The 15,659-nt window shown below is 33.1% G+C and overlaps 2 long non-coding RNA genes across 5 annotated transcripts in view; one reads left to right on the forward strand and one right to left on the reverse strand.

The window, feature by feature from the left end:
- Positions 1-15,659, forward strand: part of LOC140696184 (uncharacterized) — a 704,768-nt gene that overhangs the window by 665,217 nt on the left and 23,892 nt on the right. The gene's annotated exons all lie outside the window — the stretch shown is intronic.
- The window catches only part of LOC140696186 (uncharacterized), a 114,631-nt gene continuing 109,961 nt past the window's right edge, over positions 10,990-15,659 (reverse strand). The window contains exon 9 of the long non-coding RNA XR_012072323.1: positions 10,990-11,111. This is a non-coding gene — a long non-coding RNA (uncharacterized lncRNA). The remainder of the gene's footprint in view (positions 11,112-15,659) is intronic.

The following is a 15,659-nucleotide window of genomic DNA, read 5'->3' on the forward strand; positions in this document are numbered from 1 at the left end:
AGTTCTCCTTCAAGAATAGTTTCTCTCCAAATTTGTTGATAATATAGCCGCACTTTCTTTATAAAGATTATTTAAATGATTACTATATTTTAAAAAAGTATTTAATAATTGCCCTCAGAACAAACTTCTCTCTTGAAAAATTGATACAGCATACAAAATCCTGTGACTTCTTCCTTACCTCTCTAGGTTCAGCTTTGAATTTTTCCTTCTCCATCTCACTTCTGTCACAATCTCAGAAACATTTAATGCTCCTTCATGAAATTTATCTAAGTTTGTCATTTTTCATTCCTCTACCTCTTACCAGGTATTTCATACCCCCACCAAATGCATCCTAAACCAGATGACACTAACCACTACTCAAGACTCAGCTTAGGTCTCATCCATTCTCTGAAGGTAACTTCAGTGTACCTCCTTGAATCTGAGAAGGGCTCTTGCTAGGACATCTTAGCATGCTGAACTTACTCATTTTGAGGCATTAGATGTTGTACAAAAAAATGTTGATTCATATCTGTGTCAAACACTAGACTCTAAATTTACACCTGTCAGTATCACACTCTTTTTGCTGTATTGCATGCAGTAGATGATTAATAAATATGTGATTATTTGAATTTGTTGCCTATGAAGATGAATATGGACATTTTCTGTTAGATAAAAAAGTTGTCTCAAATGGATTAGTTTCCAATTATGGTAATTCAAGAATAATTTACAAAGCACTTAAAATTTTTATGTATTCTGTACACTCGCTGCACTAAATTACTTGCCAATCTCACTTATTTTTGCTCATATTATTACATTAGCATCATTTTTATAACTATTTTTTATTGAAGTATAGTCAGTTTACAATGTTGTGTTAATTTCTGGTATACAGCATAGTGAGTCAGTTTTTTATATTCCTTTTCATATTCCTTTTCATATTCTTTTTCATTATAGGCTATTACAAGATATTGAATATACTTCCCTGTGCAATACAGTAGGACCTTGTCATTTATCTATTTTATATATAGTAGTTAGTATCTGCAAATCCCAAACTCCCAATTTATCCTTCCCCCACCCCTTTTTCCCTGATGTTTGTTTTCTATGTCTGAGTCTGTTTGTTTTGTAAATAAATTCATTTATGACCTTTTCTTAGATTCCACATATAGGTGATATCATATGGTATTTTTCTTTCTCTATCTAGCTTACTTCACTTAGTATGACAATCTCCAAGTCCATCCGTGTTGCTGCATATGGCATTATTTCATTCTTTTTTATGGCTGAGTAGTATTCCTGTGTGTGTGTATCAAAACTTTTTTATCCAATTGTCTGTCAATAGACATTTAGGTTGCTTCCAAGTCTTGGCTATTGTAAATAGTGCTGCTGTGAACACTGGGGTACAGGTATCATTTTGAATTAAAGTTCCCTCAGAATATATGCCCAGGAGTGAGATTACTGGATCATATGGTAAGTCTATTTTTAGTTTTTAAAGGAATCTCCATACTGTTTTCCATAATGGCTGCACCAAACTACATTCCCACCAACAGTGTAGGAGGGTTCCCTTTTCCCCACATCCTCTCCAGCACTTATTGTTTGTGGACTTTTAAATGATGGCTTTTCTGACTGATGTGAAGAATACCTCATTGTAGTTTTGATTTGCATTTCTTTGATAATTAGTGATGGAACATTTTTTCATACCTATTGGCCATTTGTACGTTTTCATTGGAAAAACATTTGTTTAGGTCTTCTGCCCATTTTTTGATTGAATTGTTCTTTTTTTGTTAGTAAGTTGTTTGTATATTCTGGAAATTAAGCCCTTGTCAGTCACGTCATTTGCAGATATTTTCTGCCATTCAGTCTTGTTGTTTTGTTTCTTGTTTCCTTTGTTGTGCAAAAGCTTTTAAGTTTAATTAGGTTCTACTTGTTTATTTTTGCTTTTATTTCTATTTCCTTGGTAGACTTCTCTAGGAGAACATTGCTAAGATTTACGTCAGAGAGTTTTGCCTGTGTTTTCTTCTAGGAGGTTTATAGTGTCTTGTCTTTTATTTAAGTCTTTAAGCCATTTTGAATTTATTTTTGTGTATGGTATACAGGAGTGGTCTAGCAAAATTGATTTATATGATTTCCCAATACCACTTGCCAAAGAGGTTGTCTTTTCTCCATTATATATTCTTGTCTCCTTTGTCAAAGATTAATTGACCATAAGTCTGTTGGCTTATTTCTAGGCTCTCTATTCTGTTCCATTGATCCATATGTCTGTTTTTGTGCCAGTGCCATGCTGTTTTGATTACTGTAGCTCTGTAGTATTGACTGAAGTCTGAGAGAGTTATTCCTCTAGATTCCTTCATTTTTATAACTGTTTTTAAGGAGAATTTATATTCATTGCTATGATTTCTTACCTACTAAATACCTTTTTGATTACTAAGTTAATTTCTTAATGCATTGATGCTGACTACTCTATTCAATATCAAATACTTCAACTAGTACCATGAAATATAACTTGTAATTTACATGTATTTTAAAGAGGTAATTAACAGTTATATTTGTTAATATAGTAAATAAGGTAATAAAAATCAGATATTATGAGTGTTTATGTTAGCTGAATTTTACTTTCTTAACTGTTAACCTCTTACTAAAAATGAATGACTAGATTAATTAATGACTAGATTAATTAATTAATGGATAACTACATACTAAACCTTTACAAGAAAATTTGCAAGATTTTTCTGTCAAGTGCTACATACCAAGATAGAACTAAACCTTGTTTATACATCGTTCTATAAGGAATACTTCTAACCTGTATTTCCATGCTAGGAGTAAAAATCTTTAAGATTCTGAAAAGAACCACCCAATCCATATGTTCTATCTAAATCTAGTCTTTATGGAATTCTTTAGCTCAAGATTTGGCAAAGATATCAAATTATTTAACTTAGAAACAAAATGTACTAAAAATCTAAAATGAGAGAAATTAAAGTTTAAGTCTAAACCTGATACATAAGAAACCTAAACTGATATCCAATGAAGATCTAATGTATAATTTTAAATCTTCTTTCCTAAGGAAAAAAAGTGGAAAATCTGCTTGGTTAGACCATAATATCTGTTTTACATTTTTCTTAATGTTTAGTTGTCTTTACCATTTTGCAGTGTTCTTGGCCCTTTCCACTTGCCCTGAAAATTTTTTTCTTTATAACTGGGACATTTATTAATAGTTAGATTCTTTAAGTTTAAATATGTTAATGTGAAAGTATTTAATCTTTAATTGTTGCTAAAAGGAATAGTTCTCATTTATCTCTATAGCTGAGTCCTCCCAAAAATAACAAGGGTGAACCAAGAACGTGTTAATTTCTTCTTTCCACTATTATCTTACTGAAGTTGCCAGATAAAGATTTTAAGACAATAGAACAAAACTATCAGCAGAACAAGAGTAGGATTACAAGCCACATGAGAGTTTACTATATTCTGGAAAAGCAATGGAAACATATTGTGAGATTAAGCATGTGAAGTTAGTTAAAATCCTAACTAGAGAGTGGAGAGTCTACTCAGCTGAAGAGGTGAGTGATGTGACCAGTATAAAGTTGTAGAAAATCTAGAATCAAGGTCTGTAGTGGAAGCTCAGAGCTTGATGTTTTATTACAACATTTTGCTATATAATAGCTGCATCAGTCATCTTCTAGATTGAAGAGAGACAGGCTAAATTCTAGAAAAAGTGAATTTGAGTTACTGGGGCAGAAGTATTGTTGACGGAAGTTGCTGAAGAGTTTCTGGCAATATTTCTAGTCTTCCTTTAATATCAATGGGAAGGAGGAAGGGATAAATTGGGAGTTTGGGATTAGCAGACACAAACTACTATATACAGAACAAATTAAAAAACAAGATCCTACTATAGAGCACAGGGAACTATATTCAATAACTTCTAATAACCTGTAATGAAAAAGAATATGAACTATATATATGTGTGTGTAACTGAATCACTATACGGTACACCAAAAACTAATACAGCCTTGTAAGTCAAACATATGTCAATTAAAAAAAATACACGGGAGACTGATTTCATGACTACTCAGTGCTAGACAAGAGAATTATCTATCTGAAATTCAACTGAGGTTGAATTTGGATTTTATTAGAAGAAAAATGCTATGATCCTGAAACTGCATATGAGTTATTTCTTGAAACAATCCAAAGAAATGCGAAGAAAATTATCGAAGAAATAGGAATTAGCATTCTTTATTCTAAAATAATGAAGGATAAGTTTGGATATAACCAACATGTATTTGTATCTTAATAAAAGTCCCAACATTTTTGCAACTAAAGCAAAAGCGACTAATTTATGAAGAATTAAGGAGCTTACATGACAAAAAGTTCATGCAATATACTATTAAATGTTGTTTAGTCTCCATACATATGTATATATGTATATCTTAGTGTGTACATGTTTATGTCATCAACATATATGTATTGAAGAATATAAATGTCTTCACAAGTTGGGAAAAATTCCATAGATATGCCTTTAATATATTTGATATAAATAGAGTCAAATACAGTATGTCTGGTCATTTCACTTTTTAAAAAATCTTGCTGTTCTCATGCTAAGTGACTTTAGGAAGCAAGAACTACTGAATAATCTAGAATGCAAATTTTTTAAAGTCAATAATATGATTATGGATATTTGTCTAATAATATTAGTAAGTACATCACAAACTTTGATTTTTTTTAAACACTGGGCATCCTGCCACAATTCCTTTTGACCTATATTTTCTGTTAGTGATATTTCCATACAAGTTATTACAATTTCATCATTTTCACAACCCCTAAATGAGGCATATACAAAGCACAATTCAATTTATGATAAAAATGTCAATTTGTTTTATAATTTTATATCAAATTCTACTGTAAAGAAGTTTTAAGAAGATTTCCATCATCCAGGCATGCATCCTGGACCATTTTATGAAATGAACTTTAGGATATAATTACTTACCAAATAATACATTTTCTATTAGGTTAATACCCAATTCAGAGAAACACCAGAAATCTGCCTTAAAAAAAAAAAACCCAAACATAGTACTCTTTTATGAGAACCTCAACATAGATACCAAAATGTTTTAAATCAGAAAATTTATAGGAGATGGGAAAGTAAGCTGTAAACATAGTTAGGTGCCCAGTCCATCTCTATAACTATTTAATCTTACTCAATTTTATTTTCTGTACAATTGTAACACTACTTAAATTTGCCTTGGTGCACTTTTGTTGAATATTTCAATGTACTTTTTAATCAACATTTACTTAATCTCATTTCCATCAAGATATTAAGCCAGACACTGAACTTTCTGGGTTTTGTAACAGGGCCATGAGACAGAAATGTAACTCATACAATGTTCCTGATCTTGAGATCTCGAAGACTAGTGAGATCTTAATTAAAGATACCAAGTTAAAGAATAAGTAGACATATGTAGAATATGTTATGAACATATGCAAAAAAATTCAACTAACTTAAAATTGAGCGAGAAGAGTGGCAGAGTCAAGATAAATTTCATTAAACACATATTTGAGCTTGATCTTGAAAGAGTCCTGAGTGTGGGAATCTAGAACAGAAATGTTTACATTTTGCTGACATTATTTTCTGTCACGAACAATATTTGGGCAGGTAAAACTTTTTAATGACTCAGACCCAAAACAAGTGAACTCGTGAACAGCTCCACTGTTGGATTGTCTCATGAAGGTAACCTTTATAGTCACAAAATCTACATTTAGAATCACCATGGCCTTTAATGATCATAAAGTCTGTATTTAGAATCACCTTGCTAAAAAGTACACTTTTCTTGCTCTTTAGAAAATATAATTATGAAAGGGAAAAAAAAAAACTCTCTTGTTTCTTTGAAATGGAAATGCATATAATTCTGAAACTGTAAAAAAGAAAAGACATTTTAGCTGATGATGACTCATTAATGTTGTCAATACTGAAGCTCTTTTCCAGGACATGGAGACAGGCAGCTTCTCTGTGCTTTCAGATACTTTGTTTTTATCTTCCTCTGCCACTTCTGGTCAATAGTTCATCAATATTTTATAGTCTCTTTTCTACTGCGGTACTCCCACTAACAGCAGGACGCCATTCTGTAACTTCCTTTTTTTTAATCAGTCCTTGTCGTTTCCATTCTTTAGTGGGATAATTAGTGAAGAGTTCAGGTATTCAAGTTTTTATTAACTAACAGTTATTTATAATGTGTTAGTTACAGAGACATTTCCTAATTGGTCAATTCTCAACCATAACAAAAAAAAGAAAATTGCTCTTTTCTCAAACATTGCAAACTTAAGAATCATCTGTGATGATTCCTCTAAAATATGTGTTTGCTGTCCTCTCCCTGAGAGTCCCAACAATTAAGTTTGTGATGAGACCCAGATATCTATATTTTCATCAAGCTCCCTAGGTGCTCCTGCTTCAGGCGCTATAGGGACCACAGTTTAAGAAACACTGTTAACAAGACATAATAATAAGAACAACACTGTTAACAAGGCATTCAGATTTTTTCTTTCAGAAATACTTCTTAATCTGTTTTTAGAGTGTAGACTTCTGTGGTATGTTAAATTATTCCCTAGCAATAGTCTGAGGAACTTTGCTGTGAAGTAAAGAATACTAGCACCTGATATTTCTCTCTTGACTGACAAATAGGAAAATAAGCTTGGGTCTGGACTTCTCTGCCACCTACCACCATTTTTTTTTTCCAGTTTAGTTCTATGTCTTTCACCTTATTGTTGCCAACCACTGTGATTCCATTTGTTGGTATCTTTACTAAAGAAAACAATAGTCATATTTATTCAAAGGCTCCTCTGTGTTAGGCTTCAGTAAAATTATGGTGGAAAGAATGGTAAACATATGGTGTCCTTGTCCTCATACAGTTTACAGTCTTGTGTGGGAAACAAATTTAAGCAAACATGCACTTGACTTAAAATATATCTAATAAGTGCTGTGAAAGAAAAGAATACACAGTGCTTTGTATCATACATCACGTAAAAAGATTTGGGAAGGCAAGTAGTCTTTTCTAAGGAAGTGAAATATTCTGATGTAAAAGTAGTCCAATGGAAGGGAAAAGTAATAAAGAGCATTTCAAATTTAGAAGAGAGTGCAATTGAAAGCCCAGAAGAAATTAGATAAAACCGATGTGGTTTATACTAAATGAGCACAAGTGAAATGGACAGAAGATGGGATTGTTTTGGTCACTAAAGTAAAAATCATGTCAGCCATTCTTTCCCTTCCTGCCTCCCCTCCCCTTCCTTCTTTCCTTCCTTTCTTTTTCCCTCCCTCCATCCTTCCTTCCTACCTGCCCTCCCTCCCTTCCTTTCTTTCTTATTACTTCCATGTCTAGTTAAGGATTTGGATCCTAATGTATTAGCAGTAAGAACTAACTGAAAGAATCTAAGTATATATGTGGCATGATGAGGCCCAGAGTGTGGTTCTTAAAGGGGAGAGAAAAGGAAATAGAGAAGGATCAAATGACAAATATATTTTGTAGATAAAACTGACAAAATTTAGTGGTCAACTGGTATTAATCTTGGATAACTCCTCTTCCTTGTGCATCTCCAACATCTGGGCGTTTGCCTTAAACAACATTATGCATAGAGAAGCCATTGGCTGGCAGGTGGAACCTGGACAGAGGGGCAGATACCACATTGGGCTTAGAATAGGAGCTCAGTTTTCAACAAATTAAATTTCAGATGTTTGTAAGACATGCAAATATGAAGATATGATATTAAGTTCATTTACTTTAAAAATGATAGTGTATGCAAATCAAGATTAGCAGATCTGAACTTTTTATTTTTCTCTTTCTCTCCTACTCTGGTTTTTCTCTCCTACTCTACACCTTTTAAGTCTAACCATTCAGAGCAGACAACCAAGCTGTTATTTCACTCATGCTATCATTAATTTTATTCACCAAGTTTCTTTTTACTGAGCATCAAATATGGTAAATTCTAAAGATTCAAAGATATAGTATGTATTCCTAAAAATCTGTGAGATTTTAAAGTTTTCCATTTCAAATCTGATTTGAGGAGTAAAAAATTATAATCAAAAGTAATACTTATACTACAATAAGTTGTTTCTTCCTTTACTATCATAAATGTTTCTATTGCTGGACCTTACTAAAGTGAAATGCGACATATTACATATTAATTCATCTTTTTAGGATGAAATAAATAAATAGATAGATGGATAAATAAATTGGGGGGAAACCCAAAGCTCTTATATAAAGTTCAGAATATTATAATGACAAAACTTAGCAGAATACCTACCTCTCAGGGATGATAAATTATCATCGTGGAATTCTATTTATATAGCTAGCTCTGAACAAGGAATTTTATATATTATTTATTTATATTATAGTTTTTAAATTATTTAATCACAAGACAATCAAAAGAATGAGTAGCATAATCCTTTTTTACTGAGGAAACTGTGAGTCAACATATAGACCTTCCAAAATTTAAAAAAAAATCTTCCTTTTTGGAAAATATTCAAATCTGGATCATTTAATAGAGTGGATATTTCTTCACTACATTCCTGTTCTTCCCCATCAGGACGGGTGAAAAAGGTGCATGCAGCATAGAAGTGACAATCACAGAACCTTAGACAAGTGACTCAACATTTTGCAGTCTTGATTTTCAGTTTCACACTTTCATCAAACAATAACCTCCACCTCCTTTCAGAGCCTATATTTTTCCCTCCATACCACATATAAAGTTCTATTTGCACCACATGTATCCTTGTATTATGTCTCATTAATCTTTAACATAAACTCTGTTTTGATTAATAAAATAGGTCACTGCCCCCCCATCTGATCATACTCATTAATGTCTAAGATTCTTCTTTGACAGTGTGTCTTTTGCTTGGAATATCCCCCATTCACCCCACTTATTTGTCCAATTTTGGCCACCTTTAGATTTTTTCCTTTTCCTTTTTTTTTTTTTTTTTTGAGTAAAAGTAGATTTATTTAGAGAGATACATACTACAGAGTGTAGGCTGTTTCAGAAGGCAAGAGAAAGGCCATGGGACATTTTAAAAGTCAATACCCAATCTAAATTCCATACACACTTCCTTGACTAATTTCATCCTTGTATTTCATACTTTGGGAGTAGCAAGTCAGGGGGAAAAAAAAGAGGTGAAGCCAGAAAGAGGTGTCCCAAGACAATGGCTGTGAGGGTCTTCAGCATCAGCAGAATTATGTATTCCTAAAATAAACTAATGTGTAAAAGAAAAAATAAGTGTAAGCATTTTTCACACAAAAAGATACATATATTAGTTTGAAATTACTGATTTAATATTTGCTTCCCTGAAAATCTAACTTAAAACTGTAATATAGTTTCCAAATTGATACTTAATTCTTTACAGTTCTCAAGATTGATTAAGGGCTTAGGACCCACATCCAAGAACCTTAAAAAAAACCTTGTTTACTTTTGAATTTACAGAACAATGCTACAAACAGAAATCAGCATGTTGCACATGGTATACATTCCTGTCTTAGAGCTAAAATCTAACTTAGCAGAGCAGTGCCTTAAATTAAGAATCACTATAAAGTAAACAATATTAATACAGGAAATGATGAACATTGGTAGAAACGGTCAAGTGGTCATGTCCTTCTTATATCTTTGTTCATCATATTTGTCAAATTGTGCTCAGAGAGTAGTAGAAACAGCTTAACTTACAGGGGTGAAAAAGTTGCCAGACTGCAATGATGTGAAATAACTACCGGGACTAGGGAGGAAGAAAGAAGTAGCTGAGATTAGTTGTTTGCAGCTGAAAAATACATTTAGAAAATATTCAAATGCATAGACTAAGAACACTGGATTATTACTACCCAGTTTTCATTAGATAAAATGCGTAAGTAAACTAAATAGAAACTTAGTGATTCACTAAAATCTTTACTGTTCGAGGGTTCTAAATTAATATTTGAATCTATGTCTGTTCCATCTGGGCTCTGAGATATTCTAGGGGGTCAGTGGTGGGACAATAGGAAGAGAGTTGTAGCCAGATGGTTTAAACTCTGTGCTCTGCTTCTTCTCTTTAAGTCAAGGGCCTTCACAACCACAAATAGATCTGAAGATCACTGATGAATGCTGTAGCTACAGTAAAAAGAAATTCCTAGTTTACTGTTAAATGCCTTTATTAGCAAAGCACTGAAAAGGTTTATGTGACATTGTTATTATGGTATTATGGTCCTATTTATTTAGGGATGATATGTTGAAAGTTTATTATACCTATGTGAGATAATGTATTTCCTGGGTAATAGAATGTCTTTTGTTCTAAGGAGGTAACTCTTGATGGGCTCCTAGACAGGGCTCAGAAAGACCAAGCCATGATTAGAAGCTTGGGTTTTTTTAGCCCCACCCCCATTCTCCAGAGAAGGGAGAGGGGCTAGAATGGGAGTTAATGATCAATCATGCCTGTATGATAAAGCCTCCATAAAAATCCCCAAAGTACGGGGTTCAGAGAGTGTCCAGGTTATTGAACAGGTGGAGGTGCTGGGATGGCAGTGTGCTCAGGGAGTATATAGAAGCCTTTCTGACATACCTAATCCTACATATCTCTTCCATCTGGATGTTCAAAGGAGAAAGAGTGAGATTTTTCCTATACAACCTAATTACTGTTTTCTCTAGCCTATTTCCTCTATAGAGATAAATGACTAGAGATAAAGAACCAAACAACTACTCTGTTCTTAAGCAGCTCACCATCTAGAGAAGTGGTTTTGAATGCAGGTAAGAATCTCCTTGAGTAACTATTTACAATTGAATTACTACCCACCACCACCTTTTGGTTAGGCAGTTCTGGAGTGGGACTCCTGTATCTGTGCTTCAGTTGATTCAGACGCTAGTGGTACCGTGTCACATTTTCCAGCAAATGTAAAAGAATAGATAAATGCATGTAGAGGAGATTTAAATGTGATAAATGTTATCTATACAAAGAGAGTAGAAGAAAGAGTAAATAATTTTTGAGATAAGAAACAGAAAACTTTCAAGAAAAAGTGACTTTTCAACTCCATCTTTAATAAGGTAAAATTTTGACTACAGGAAAAGAGGGAGAGTCCATTCCATGAAGGCACAAAAAAAGAAAAGCAGGAATGAGAGGATATTGTTGGTTTGGGGAATAGTAAGGAGGCCTATAAAAAGAGAAAACAGGGTATGGATTATTTGTTAAAAAAAAAAAAGAATGAAAAATTATGTAAGAAAATTAAGAGATGCCAGTAAATAAAGACACTGCATGTCCTGCTAAAATAGCTTTATATTATACCAGTGGCAAAACTGGATTTAGAACAGTAGACACATCTAATTTGGAGTTTTCAAAAAAGATAAATAAATCTGGCAGAAATATAAAAAAATGGACGAGGGAAGAGATTTTTAGATTGAGAGTCTTCTTTTGTGCTGTTTTGTTTTTTCTTGGAGAACAGTCAATTACAATGTGTCAGTCTCCGGTGTACAGCACAATGTCCCAGACATGCATATACATACATATATTTGTTTTCATATTTTTTCCATTAAAGGTTATTACAAGATACTGAACATAGATCCCTGTGCTATATAAAAGAAACTTTAAAAAATATATAACTTTATACATAGTGGCTAACATTTGTAAATTGCAAACTCCCAAATTTATCTCTTCCCACCTCCTTTCCTCGGTAACTGTAAGATTGTTTACTAAGTCTGCAAGTCTGTTTCTGTTTTGTAGATGAGTTCATAGTGTCCTTTTTGTTTTTTTTTAAGATTCCATAAATGAGTGATATCATATGGTATTTTTCTTTCTCTTTCTGGCTTACTTCACTTAGAATTATCATGTATTTCACATGGCAAAGGGGATTTTGAGGAGTAGGGTGTGGGCATTTTTCTGAGACAGTTGTTTTGTGTTCCACAGTATGCCTTCTAGCCTCCAAAGATTCACGTTTTTCCCACCTGCAAAATATATGTAACCCATTCCAACACCCCATAGTTCTCCTATTACAGCCTCAACTCAAAGTCCAAAATATCATCTAAATTTATCAGCTCAAAAATCCCAAATCTTGTCATGTAAATAAATCAGTTGTAGGTAAGACTATGGGTATGCTCTATTTGGGGGAAAATTTTCTGTCTACAAATGGTGAAATTCAAAAACAAGCTACTACTTCTAAAATAAACTGTTGGACTAAAAATAGAAATCAATTATAAACATTTCCATTCAAAAAAATGAGAAAATAGAAGGCAAAAGGAGTCAACTGCCCCAAGCGATTTTAAAATCCAGCTAAGAAACTCCATTTAAAGCCAGAGAATGATGCTTGGCATCTTGTGGCTCCACTTCCTGGGCTAAGGGCTCCATCCTCTAAGTCATCTTAACCTTTTTCATGACGGGTAGCATGTGTTAACAACTGAGTAGTTTTATCGGCATGTTCTTGACTATAGACTCTTGAGTGTCTGATAGCCTTCTTTTATTATGTCCTATCTCTCTACTTCTCAGTTAAAAGTGCATTCTCAGGAACCTCATAGATCTTTGATGTTGTCACAGGAATTTATTCCAGTAGACACTGATGCTCGTAGATAATCCCATCTATATTTTGGCTTCTGTTGAGATGGTTGAGAGGATCTCTGAGTCATATGCTTTAGCTTTTCAGAGAGCTTTTTCTGTGACTGAATATTCTGATCTTTTGTCTTTCTAAGGTATTAGAAGATTTTCCACCCACATCCATGGACTTCTCCAAAATGTATGCTCTCCAGACAGTGAATATCTTAATTTTAGTATCTTTTTAAGTCTAGATAAGATGAGAATCTAGGTAAGATGAGAATTTCCCAAATCACCAAGTTCTATTTTTTCTTTAATTGTTCTTTCCTCAATTTATCTCTTTCCCTTGGAATGTTACTATAAGCAGAAAGAAGAAACTAGGTCGTACCTTCAGCAGTGTGCTTGGAAGACTTCTCAACTAAATGTCCAGTTTTACCATCCATAAGTTATTCTTTCTGCATAACTGCAGGACATAATTCTGCAATGTATTCCGTCCCAATTTCCAGCACCATGTTCCTCAGTTCCTTCTGATCTCTTACCCACAGCATCTCTCATGTCCATATTTATACCAACAGTCTGTTCATGATGATCTAAGTATTTTCTATGGCAGTGTGTTTTCTTTACTGTATTCCTCACTTCCTTTTGCATTCTCACTAGCAAAGTCTTGACATCTGCATCTCTACCATCTGTTTAAGGACACACCAGGCCTTTTATTTCATGCTCTTTGAAATTGCTCTGGCATCTGCCCATCGCCTATTCCAAAGCTATTTGCACATTTTCTTTCTCTGTTATAGCAGCATCCCAAGTCTGGTAACAAAATATGCCTCATTTTTCTTAGCTTCATTGGAAAAATAACAACAAAGTTTGTTATCTTACATTCCTGGAGGTCAGGAATCTGAAATGAGTCTTACAGGGCAAAAATGAAGGAATCGGCAGGGCTTTGTTCTTTCTGGAGACTCTAAGGGAGAGTCCATTCTTTGCCTTTTACAGTTCTAGAGGCCCTCTGCATTCCTTGGCCCATAGCCCCCTTCCATTCAGAGCCAGCAGCAATGGTTGGCCAAGTCTGGCTCTGACTCTTATTCTGCCTCCAGATCCCACTTGTAAGGACTCTTCTGATTATATGAGGCCTACCCAGATAATCCAGGATAATCTCACTATTTTACTGTCGCCTGACTGGCAATCTAAATTCTATCTACAGTTTTAATTAATCTTTGCTGTGTGACATATTCATAGATTTCAAGAATTAGGAAGTAGACATCTTCCTGAAATGTTATTAAGTCATATCTGAGAGAAGTTTAGCTCATCTACCAGGCAAAATTCTCCAACCCTAATTTACCACAATTCCCAAGAGTGACGTTGTGACCAGACTGTATTTCTTATCTTGAATATATTTTCTTGTCCTTTCCTCTTTTTCTTCAGAGTCAAGCACAGTGAGTGGCAAACAGTAAGCACTTAATAAATGTTTCCTTCATAGAATAATTAATGCCTAAATGAGAGAGGGAAGCTGATTAATTTGATCCCACATCAAACTTTTGCTTATATACAGTCTCCTAAAGAACATGCCAAATATACTTGCTGAAACATGCTGCCAATTTTGAAGCAGAGAATTTTGTTTATCTTTCTTTTTTCTTCAGGCAGTTTTATTAAAAAAAATTTCTAATAAATATTAAATACAGACTATATATTAGGTCTTTAGGAAAATGGCCTTAAAAGTTATTAATGGAACTGGGTAAAATGAATAATTGGACAATTAAATTATAGATTTTAAACCCCCAAACAAACTTAGATGTTATTTGCTTCCTTGAACCAAGATTACAGATTGGTGACATGAGGTCCAGAGAAGCCTCTTTTAAATTCTTATTAGCGTAGAGAAAGAACTGGAATCCTTATCTTCTCACAACCTTTTTTACTTTCTTTCTGCTTTTTACTTACCATTTACAACTAATAAAAAGTTTAAAAAAATTAAACTAAGATTGAAATAACCTAAATTTGTCTCATAACCTAAATTTAGGTCAGTATTTTTGTAGCTATTTAATACTGTCTCAGTGAGATGAGGTCAGTGTTCACGCTCTTTTATTTAAGCAGTAACTGAAGCAGTTATTTCATTTCTTAAATCTCTTGGTATGTTAGAAATTACTTTCTAAATCTAAGACGACTATATCAAATCCGCTATGAGCCAAATCTCTTGAGTAAAAACTTAAACATTCTATGTATTAAATCAATAAATATAATTGAAGTTTATCATTTGCTCTGTTCTAACATTCTCAAAGGTCTTAGTGTTATAGTAAATGAATATATATCCCAATTTCTTTGCATGAAATAATTTTTATATCAGCAGAAACTATTGTTTTGCAAAAATTCTGCCTTCAGATTAATTTATATTATTAAACCAACAAGTAAATTATTTCAAGTATCCATGCAAACTTGTATTTTATTATTTTGCAATCCCTATTCACATATTTGCCTAATTTATAATTGACTATGAGTTTATCAAATATAATAAAACCTTATAGTATACAAGTGATAAAAGATATATAGACCTTTGTTTTATTAGTTTTTAAAGTAATGTCAGGAAACCAGTTCTGGCAGAACAAAAATAGCTATTTTGCACTGCACATAAATTGCTGTAGTCCCTGTGTAATAGGATCATAGTACGTATTTTCACATTCTATATAAGATAATATTTCTGGAGAGTTTAAAACAGTTAATTAAATTGGACATATAAATACAACTTATTATTACAATACAAATAAAAAAGAAACAATACCTATAAACTAGTGTATTTTCCTTTGTTTAAAATGTTAAATATAATTTAGAGTGGACTGAAAAACAGACTAAGATCACATGTTGATGAGGTTAAATAAACATTGTTTTAGATGTATTCTTTTCTGCATGGGAACTTGGCTCATATCATGACCTAACACAAAAAGAAGTAATAAATCCATGTAGACTTGTACATGAAATTCTTAAGTACAAAATAATACAGTCAGTATTTGTGACACAAAGAAAGCATATTGTTTAGAATTCATACCTTCATTTGATCCCAAAGTTTGGCATTATCCCCATCTTTGTCACTTTTAAAAAACAATCATATATGTTGTTAAGCAGTGGCTAAAATACCTTCTCAGTCTTTATAAATGATTTAGCTGTTTATGTTTCCTTCTTCATTATATTGTCTTAT

This window comes from Vicugna pacos, chromosome 1 (assembly GCF_048564905.1).
Source record: "Vicugna pacos chromosome 1, VicPac4, whole genome shotgun sequence".
Lineage (NCBI taxonomy): Eukaryota > Metazoa > Chordata > Mammalia > Artiodactyla > Camelidae > Vicugna > Vicugna pacos.